Here is a 10,857-nt window from a genome sequence, read left to right as displayed (position 1 = left end):
GTAATTTTTAGTTCCAATTAGCAATTGAGGAACAAGTGACGTATCCGGTGTGTCTGAGGGATGAACATACAGCGAATCATTACAATCAATCTGCTGATTGTTTGCATGTGAAGATCCAGCTGTAACTTGAGGTGAATCAAGCGTCATTTTAGCTGAGGATTGACAGAAAAAAACAGATTTAGGAAAATCGAAGACGAAGAGAAGAAGAAATCAAAAGAGCATGTGAAATAAGAAAAAAACGTAGGAAATTGATCGGATGAAATGCTCGTTGCTCAATCGCGAAGTACCATGGCTCTGATACCATGTTGAAACCTAGCCCTAGGTTCCGCCATTGGTGAGCTTGAGCAAGAGAGAATAGAGAAGACAATTGAGAGAGAAGCTGAGAAATGAAAAAAATAATTTTCTGTTACTGCCTTAACTAAAAATGAGATATACATCTCTATTTATCCTAACTAACATAACCTACTTTGTGAAAGAGGAAATTAACAACTAATCTTCTTAACTAACTACCTTCTAGAAGAGTACTACATAAATACAGGAATGTATAATTATTTACAACTCTAATTTAAATACAATCCAATCCGAACTTATTGGGATTGGATTTGGTTTGTCATTTCTTCAATCCGAAAATCGAAAATTCAAACCGAAATTCTCATATTCAATCCGAATTGCCCGAACGATCACGCCTAGATACATCATTGAATAGTGCGGCATAATATATCCTCTATCTCAAATTAACCTACTCGTGTTGACTTTCACAATGTTTAAGTAGATTGTCATAACAAGTTTGGTAGGTTTAACTTTAAAAAAGATGGAGGAAATATTATGTGTTTTAAATTCGGCATGATTCCTTTCCAAGAAGTCGACTTTAAGGCACCTTTTTGTTTGTTACTTATTTCTTTTAAGGAGAAAAAAGGCAGAAATAACACTAGGTAGCCACTCTAAAGGGTTGCTATCTAGAAATTAGCTAGTACGTTCCGAATTTTAATTTCTTATTTCAATTTTTCGGACAAAAATATTCTGAATTGTCCTGAAAATAGAGCATTTAGCTTAAAACTTTCGGACAAATTAATACTCCATCAATTTCAATTTAGATGATGTAGTTTGACTTGACACAAAGTTTAAGAAAAAAAAAAGATTTTTGAAATATGTGGTCCTAAAAGTTTAAGGGGCAAAAACTTTATGATGACAAATATAGAAATGTGTCATTCTTTTTTAAACACACTAATAAAGAAAGTGTGTCATTAAAATTGAAACGGAGGGAATATTGATTAATTTATAAATAGTATCCACTATACATGCACTTGTCCCGAGAAAAAGTCACCTATATGAGGCCTAGCAACTTGGAATAAATTATGTTATGCATTTGGACAATATTTGAGTTGAAGTAGATATATATCTTTTTAAAGTTGAAATTGGAAAAAACGCGCCTAATAAAAGACCATTCAGCCTAGGATTATGAAAATGGGTTGGTTTAACTGAACTCTAACGTGCTATAGAATTTAACACCCAAATTTAGCCATGGCATTGATACGAGTTTATAAGATCCCTCTATCTTAACTATAAATTTCAGATTTAAGCAAAAAAGATAAAAAATTATATTAATATAGAGCGCTTTCTTGTCCGTGTAATCATTATTTTTGGAATGCACGGGTCCGAGTCTGCCTAACTCCTCCATCGTGACGATGGACTTTTGATTAAAAAAATATATATAGAGAGAGAGCTTTTCCTTTTAATAAAATTTGTGCGACATGAATTGAAAATTCAGACTAGCCGGAACCCCAAATCCCAATAGAGTACTGCACACAAACTGAAAAACAATATACTATAATATATACATTAGATTTTTGCCGAACTGAAAGGTAGATACAGTTGACTTGTTCTTTCAATCACATTGCTTTCAATGGAGTTTACTCTGCCAGTTTCCTTCCTTATCTTGATTCCATTTTTTGTACTCATCCTCAAACAATTCATACCAAAATCAGGAAATCTTCCACCAGGACCTCGACCATGGCCAATACTAGGAAATATTCTCCAGTTGGGGAAAAACCCTCATATTTCCATGACACAATTTGCCAAAATTCACGGCCCATTAATTTGTCTCAGGCTGGGAACTCAACTTGTTGTCATAGCTTCATCCCCTGATTCCGCAGCTGAAATTCTCAAGACTCAAGATCGTCTGCTCTCAGCTCGGTCCGTGCCCCGAGTTGCTCCATATAAACTCTCTGTTATTGATCAACACTCAATTGTCTGGTCCAGTGATTTAACCAATCACTGGAAATCTTTAAGGGCATTCTGTCGAACACATTTGTTCTCAGCCAAAGCAGTTGAGTCACAAGCTGATTTGAGGGAGAAAAAAGTGTTTGAAATGATAGAATTTCTTAGGTCCAATAAAGGGAAAACAGTTAAGATTTCTGAAATTCTGTTTGCTACCATTTTGAACACGCTTGGTAACCTATTCTTTACAAAAAATTTATGTGATTTGGATTCTGAAGGGAACACTAGTGGGATCAAACATGTAATAAGGAAATTTGTAGAATTGGGAGCTATGCCAAATATATCAGAATTCTATCCTTTTTTGGATGCTCTTGATTTGCAGGGTTTGAGAAAGCTGACAAATATATATCAGGATCAATTGATAAGCATTTGGGCTGAAGTTGTCAAGGAAAAAAGGCAGGCAATTAGTTGTGGGAGCTCCAATAAAAATCAAGATTTTTTGGATATCATGATTGATAGTGGATTCTCGGATTTACAGATCAATATCATATTAATGGTACTTTTTTTCATCTCTACTAGGATCAATTATTTGAACCATGTAACTATGTCAAACTGAAACTTTGTTTAAAATACGATGATTTGGTGAAGCAGATGTGGAATTTTAATAAAAAGTGATTGGGACTGACATTGCGTAATCTTATTTTTAATTTCAGGAATTAATTGCTGCGGGTACAGACACTACTACCTCAACAATTGAATGGGCAATGGCAGAGTTGCTTAGGAGCAAGAAAGTTATGCACAAACTTCAAGCTGAGATCAGAAGTACGATAGGGAGCAATGCCAATATAAGAGAATCCAACATCAGTGAACTTCCATATTTAGCTGCTTGTGTCAAGGAGACGTTGAGAATCCATCCGCCAACTCCATTCTTGGTTCCTCGTCGTGCTCCTGAGACGTGTAAGCTTATGAATTTCACCATCCCAAAGAACTCGAGGTTGTTTGTGAACGTTTGGGCAATAGGGCGCGATTCTAAAACTTGGGAAGATGCGTTATCTTTCAGACCCGAGCGATTTCTTGACTCTAGTGTGGATTTTAGGGGTCAAGATTTTGAGTTTATACCATTTGGTGCAGGGAGGAGAATATGCCCCGGCTTTTACCTTTTGCTAGACAAGAAGTACACTTGATTTTAGCTAGTTTGATCCATCACTTTGAGTGGTCAGTTCCCAATGGTGAGGATCCAATGCAGTTAGATATGGGAGAAAAGTTTGGTGTTACTCTTCAGAAAGAAAAACCTCTACTAGTTGTCCCTAGATAACATGTATCTTCACTTAACCTCATTTAGCAGTGAGAGAGCTGTAGCAAGATGCAAGCGCCTACTGAATGAAAATAAATTATCTCAATTTGGTGGTTCATTACTGGCTTTTCCTGGATATCAGAATTCTCTATAAATCAATTATGAGTTTAAATTGTATAATTGACAGAGTAAAGACATCACATTTTCTTGAGCCGAAGGTCTATCGGAAACAGTCTCTCTACCTCACCAGGTAGGGGTAAAGTCTGCGCACACACTATCCTCCAGGCCCCACTTGTGGAATTATACTGGGTATGTTGTTGTTGTTGACAGAGTAAAGGCAATTTTATACTATCATATCACATTTATTTGTTATAACAACTAACCTTCCTTACTTTCACGATTATAATTCCTACTTTGTGTGGAGAATTACTTGTGAATATCTTTTGGAAGACCTAATAGTATGAAGATTTATTTACACTGTCAGTGTATATAATTTAAACTCATCAACTATATGTTTTCTTAACTTGCTTATCGTTTTCCTGTTGTTTCATGTAAATTTGTAAATCTTAGTTAGTTCGTTAGAAACCCCGGGTAAACTTTGCCTAATGTTCAAGGTTTCTGATAATAGCTTAGTTTGCAGAGACACTATTTTGGGCTTTGTCACCATTTTCTTAGGGCTTACTGCCTATTATTGGGCCTCATAATTACTCTAAGCCCTTCTAGTTGGCCCATCCAAGGTAGTTCTGTGTCATGCTCTTTATCCTAACTCCTAAGTAGGGGTGTACACAGGTCGAATTGGTTCAGATTTTTTAATTACCAAATCAAATCAATTATATCGGGTTATTAAATCTAAAGACCAAACCAAACCAATAAAAGTCGGGTTTTTAAATCTCGATTTTTCTCGGGTTTTTCGGATTTTCGGGTTGTTTCGGGGTTTTTTTTCTTAAAGTATTCATAGCACAAAACATAGAATTTGTACTCCAAATATTTCTTTAATCCTAATAAGACGGAACAATATAAGGTGTTTTTTAATAAAATAACATAAATATAAGATGATTCATGGCATTGTACTAAAATATTCAACAATAAAGATGAGAAATTCGCATAAAATAAATATTCTTAATAAGCCATAATAAAAACAAACATAATTTAAAATTACTAATAAGTTGCTAAAATAAGTACGACTAATAAGTACTATTATTTACATGACTAAACACTAAAAGAAAAATAAGTTATGCATTTTATCTAAAAACCATGATAAAACTAAAAAATAGATATCCAACATTATTTTCATTCATAGTACAATTGAATTGAATGTCTTTTTTTAATCATTAGTATTGATTTGATTTTGGTTTAGGATTTATTTGAGTTACTGACATTTATGGACTATAAAACTTATTGGAGCATCCAAAAATTATAAGTCCAAACTTGAAATAATATGTTAAAAGATAAAATTATGAAAAGCTTAATAAATATTTTCATGTATTAAATATACTTAAAACTTCTATACATATAATGTCGGATTGGTTTGGTTTCGGTTCGACTTTTTTTAGTTAAAACTAAACCAAACCAAATATTGTCGGATTTTTTTTTCCAACACCAAATCAATCAAACCAAACCATAGTTGAATTTTTTTTTCTCGGTTTGACTTAAATTATCAGATTGATGCGGTTTGTCGGTTTCATTTGTACGCCCCTACTCCCAAGATACTGATCCACTGAATTGGATGATAATTTCGTTATCTCATTCCGGGTTATCTCATTTGAAAAAAGAACGATCATCTATTAAGTAGCTCAACATGATGTTAGATTTTGGGCATACCAATTACATTGTATTGACCCTTCTTTACAATTTATATGTGAATCAATAGTTTATGCTTTACACTAACAGATCAAGTTGACCTATAACAACAGATAATTTTTTATAACAAACCTGTTAGTATTAACTAGAATAATAACATGTTAGTATAATTTGTTAACGGAAATAATTTCAAGTTTATAACTTAAATCCTTCGTACATTTAACGAGTCAAAATCCTCCTCGTTAATTTAGTAGAAAGTAAAAATCATGGATTTCTAAGCATTACTACACCATATTTTTGATAGGTTCTTAGAATCCAACATAATTAAGTTCTGGAGTATGCAGCATCATTGAATGTTAATGACTAAAAACTCAATTATCCTAATCTAATTTATTTTTACCAAAACAAGAGCGACACTTAGCCCCTTTGTTCTGTTGGGGACACAAGCTACTAGTATTATAGAAGCTTTATAAAAACCTTTTCGAAGTGCAATGGAATAATAGAAGAGAAACATAACAATTGGAGAAAGAGGATTAAGACCTTAAGATGTAAATTAGTGTTTTTGTCTGCCCCGATCCGTTGATTTCACATTGGAATAAAGACTTCCATTATTCTTTGCACTCCATTATCGATAAAATTGGCTCTTAGGTGTGGAATATTTCCTCTTATTGCTCATTGTGTGCTGAGATTCTAACTGAACAATATGGAATTTTGGGCAAATTTTTGGGGTTTTGACTAATCTTGTTAATATCGTTGTTGACCTTCTTCCTCATCTACGGATTACTTATTTAGCATCGACAGCTAATATACAGAGCAGAAATTTACTGGTTATTAAACACATCATTGACTCATATTACTAAATTAGTTTTACATACCTTTTTTGTGACGAAAAAGAGCTTCATTAACAAGAGTGTGTTGGCTTTTTTAATTAAAACAAAAAGAGGTGTGAATGAAAAATGGTGGAAAAAACAATGGAGGGAAATAAAATTTTGAATTAGTCCCTTTTACAAAGAAACTTTATTCTTCGTTGGATAGGAAGAAGAAAATGTTAGCTTCAAGGTTTCACGTATTGTTTTGATGATAATGTCACGATCCAAAAATCCTAACATATCGTAATGGCACCTATCTCAATACTAGGCAAACCGACAACCTCAATAAATCACATTTTCTCTTAAGTTTAAGATCATAATATTTGAATTTCCATAGAAAAATCTTACAAATTACTAACATAAGATACATTCCCAAAATTCGGTGTCACTGAGTACGTGAGCATCTAACTGATAACAAATTCTGACGGCTAAAAACACTGTCTGAAAATATAGAACAGTACAAAAACTGAAAGGAAAGAGAGTCAAGGTATGCGGACGCCAAACAGCTACCTCGATAATCTCCAACAAATAAAACTCCGAGAACTAGCAACCGTCGTGTCCAGAAGTATCTAGATCTGCACACGAGGTGCAGGGTGCAGTATGAGTACCACCAACTCAGCAAGTAACAATACTAAATAAAAAACTGAAAGTAGTGATGAGTTTCACAGCTGAGTCCAATTATAGTAATTTTCAACATAACAAGGTAGGCATGCTTTCAAGTTCAACATTTAAGGCCAAAACAGTAATTTCATGTCATGTCAACTGAAACATAAGATAATATCTCTCAGAAATTTTCAAAACAATGATATATGACAGCTGAAGTGCAATAATAATGAAATCAAATGCATCCTCTCAGGACCACAGTCACTCAGCCCTTCCACTAGCTCAGCACTCAGCACTCAGCACTCGCACTCAGTAGGTACCTGCGCTCATTAGTGGTGTGTACAGACTCCGGAGGGGCTCCTTCAGCCCAAGCGCTATAATCCGCACGGAACTCACATGCTGCATGGAAAACTCACGTGCTATAGTATCAATATCTGGATCCGCACGGACAACTCACGTGTTGCACGGACAACTCACGTGCTATAATAATATCTGGATCCTCCTCACGGACAACTCACGTGTTGCACGGACAACTCACATGCTATAGTATAATATCTCACAAGCAGGCCCTCGACCTCACTCAGTCATAAATCTGTTCAGTCTCTCGGGCTCTCAATAATCATGAAAATCAACCCAAACAACCATGATATGATGCATCAATAATTAACAATAGAGACTGAGATAAAATAAATAAGTAAACTGTGATTGAGTATAAAATAATAATTTAGCAAATAATTCAACATGTACACGACCTCTGTGGGTCCCTACAGTGCCAACACATAATCTAAACATGATTTGAGATTCAATTTCTCTAATACATGGAGAATTTAGAAATAACAACAGATTATTCAACTACACAGTTTCATGGAATTTAACCAAGTCACAATTCTTACGGTGCACGCCCACACGCCCGTCACCTAGCATGTGCGTCACCTCAAAAACTGATCACATAACATATAATGCGGGGTTTCATACACTCATAACCAAATTTAGAACTGTTTCTTACCTCAAACCGTGTAATTATTTATTCTGCTATGCCTTTTCCTCGCGAATCTGCCTCCGAACGCCTAGAATCTAGTCACAATTAATTCGATTCAATCAATTCAAATTATAGGAATTAATTCCATATGAAAATATAAATTTTCCAATAAATTCGAAATTGCACTCAAAAATCGCCCGTGGGGCTCACGTCTCGGAACCCGACAAAAGTTACAAAATATGAACGCCCATCCAACCACGAGTCCAACCATATAAATTTCACCAATTTTCGACATCAACTCGATCCTCAAATTCTCAATTAAAGTCTTTGAAGATTTCTACTATTTTCAACCCAATCTTTACCCATTTGAACTCAACAATCTTTCCACAATCTTATTGGTATGTGTATGTATAAATAATACTCTCACACCTAAAAATCACATTCCCAATCCCCCTTCTTTACCCAAACGCGTAATTGAAGACTAGGGTTAGAAATTCTTACCTATTTGAAACCCTAGCAAGATCCTTGTGAAATCTTCAAACCTTGAACAAGAATTGATGGATAAATGACTAGGTCTTCACTTTCTCTCTCTAAGATGCTCTCACCTCTCTCTAAACTATCAGATTTTTGCCTTCAAAATGAGCCCCAAAAGCTATTTATCAAAATAGGTTCGGGTTACAAAAACCAGAAAATGAAGTTCCGGGACAGGATCTGCAGTCGCACATGCGACCGCATAATTCATCTGCGGCCAGCGAAATGGCTGCGAAAATAGACCCTTGGAACTAGGCATCTTCTGCCCAGGTATGCAGTCATTATGCGGCCCGCAGACCTGTTCTGCGGTCGCATAATCAACCGCAGATTTGCACCCTCACCTGCCCAGCTTCTGCCCATTCTACGACCATTATGCGGCCCGTAGAAAATCTTTCTGCCAAAAACTTTATTTTGACTCCCCCATGCATTGTTCAACCCAAAAGGTCCGAGACGTGGCGAGCTTGCTCGCCGCGAAGTATTTATGAAATTCTCAAATATGTAAGCCTAGTTCGGCACCACGAAACTTTAATTTCCTTAACAAAAATTTTTCGGAGTCGTTACACATAAGTCAATATCCGGTCAACCATTTCAACTTAAGTTCTCAACCTTGGAACTAAGTGTTCCAAATCATTTCAAAACCTCATCGGACCCGAACCAATTACCCCGGCAAGTCAAATAACAACCGTAAAGCATAATTTGAGCAGTAAATGAGGAAACGGGGTTGTAATACTCGAAACGACCATCCGGGTCGTTACAGATAACAAACCAACATAATTATTAATCAAAGAACATTTACTTGTGGTAATATTATTCTTGCATAGGCCTATTCAAGAAATAAGATGTTGGTTTATTCAAAAAAGAAAATACTGGTAAAGATCCAAACAAATATGGAAAAGAGAATATCATGTGATGAATTTATCAAGGAAGATTATTTTCAAAGATTTAATCTCCAAGCGTCATGGAAGGAATAATATTTGAAAGTCGTATTTCAAATATTGAATGGTTTACTACAATATCAGAAGAAGACTCTACGAAAATTATGGAAGGAAAGTTCTTAAATATCTTGAATGGAAGGTTGCTAAAATCCTGGAGAAGATCTATTATTTATTGCAAGGAAGATACTATATGGAAAAGTTACTACAAGGCCAAGGAAGAATATATTCTCTATGGAAAGAAAATATATTATGAATGTAGTACAATCTATATTATGGAAGGAGATTATTTTTCAAGATAAAGAAAGGAATATTTCCAATATAATAGGAGTTCAAAGATATATTGAGATCTTCATATTGAAGACAATATTCAAGACCCAAAGTCAAAGGAAGATGATCTTGAAATTCTCTTGGGTTGCCTACATAAGAGCTCATACTTGTATTGCCGGAAGAAGAGTTCACAAGTGCTGGGTTTTACTATAATTTCAAGGCAAGACTATTAAAAAGATTTGCCAAGACACTACAAACTTTTAATATGGACATAAATTATATTTCCAAGATCTATGTAAACAAGAAAAGCTGCAAATCAATCTTGAAATGAAAGAAGGAGACAAAGCGAGATTTTATTTCCATAAGTCAAGAGGCAAGCATCGAGCTGAAATTCAAAAATGTTTACAGACAAGGATAGAAGAAGGGAAATAATGAAGTTGTACAAGATTAACCATAAAGGAAGAGGAGCAAAACTTGGAAAGGAAATTTACAGTTATGAAGAAAAAAAGAAGCAATATGGATGGAATAAAAAGATTGCCTCGAATTTACTACACAACGAAAGAATATTTATTTGTGGGAAAGAATCAAGATTAGGAAGGATCTGTTAAAGGAGCACAAAGAAGATTTCCTTAAGAAGGAAAGCCATCATACATCACATTGACCATGATATAAGGCTCATATATTCTGCATTAATGAGAAAAATCAGCAACGGTCATATTGGAGGCAACAATATAAGTTGAGAGCAACCAAGAAGAAGATCTAAATAGCCTTCTATACAATTGTCTACCCAACTACAAGTTCTTTATTCTACTTTTAACAAGCATTGTAATTCACTTTTAGTAGATTTACTGTATACACAAAAGAGTGAAGAGAGACAAAAAAATATTGGAGAGGCAGTGTGTTCTTAGAGGTTGTGTCATTATTCGTTTCTTTGGTGAGCGAGTGAAAATCAAAGAGTCATTGTTGGCGAGCGAGTAAAAACCAACCTTTTGCGTTGTTGGTGAGCGTGTTAAAACCAACCCTTGTTCGTTATTGGTGAGCGAGTGAAAACCAACCTTATAAACGTTGGTGGTGAATGTTGAAAATCACACAAGTTATACTCAACTTATTACAAAGAGCTAAAGATACAACCTCCTTGCAACCCAAGGGAACTGGAGTAGGATACCACATTGGTTCCGAACCAGTATAAAATTTTTGGTATCATTTACCTTGCTCCTTTCATATTTTATTATAAGAAATTATTATTTATTGAGATAAGTATTTGATTGAATCGAAGTATTAACAGTATTGTACAGGCTGTCTCCACTAGAAATTTATATATAGAAGCAGTTCTTCTAGTCTTACAGAGTTGAGGAGAGAGCA

At 34.9% G+C, this 10,857-nt stretch overlaps 1 pseudogene; it reads left to right on the top strand.

The window, feature by feature from the left end:
• The first annotated feature begins 1,756 nt into the window (after positions 1 to 1,756).
• LOC107761753 ((S)-N-methylcoclaurine 3'-hydroxylase isozyme 1-like) lies at positions 1,757 to 4,061 on the top strand (annotated as a pseudogene).
• Positions 4,062 to 10,857: the final 6,796 nt, after the last annotated feature.

This window comes from Nicotiana tabacum, chromosome 4, assembly GCF_000715075.1.
Source record: "Nicotiana tabacum cultivar K326 chromosome 4, ASM71507v2, whole genome shotgun sequence".
NCBI lineage: Eukaryota > Viridiplantae > Streptophyta > Magnoliopsida > Solanales > Solanaceae > Nicotiana > Nicotiana tabacum.
The sequence above is the reverse complement of the archived record's forward strand: the minus strand, read 5'-3'. Positions and strand labels throughout refer to the sequence as shown.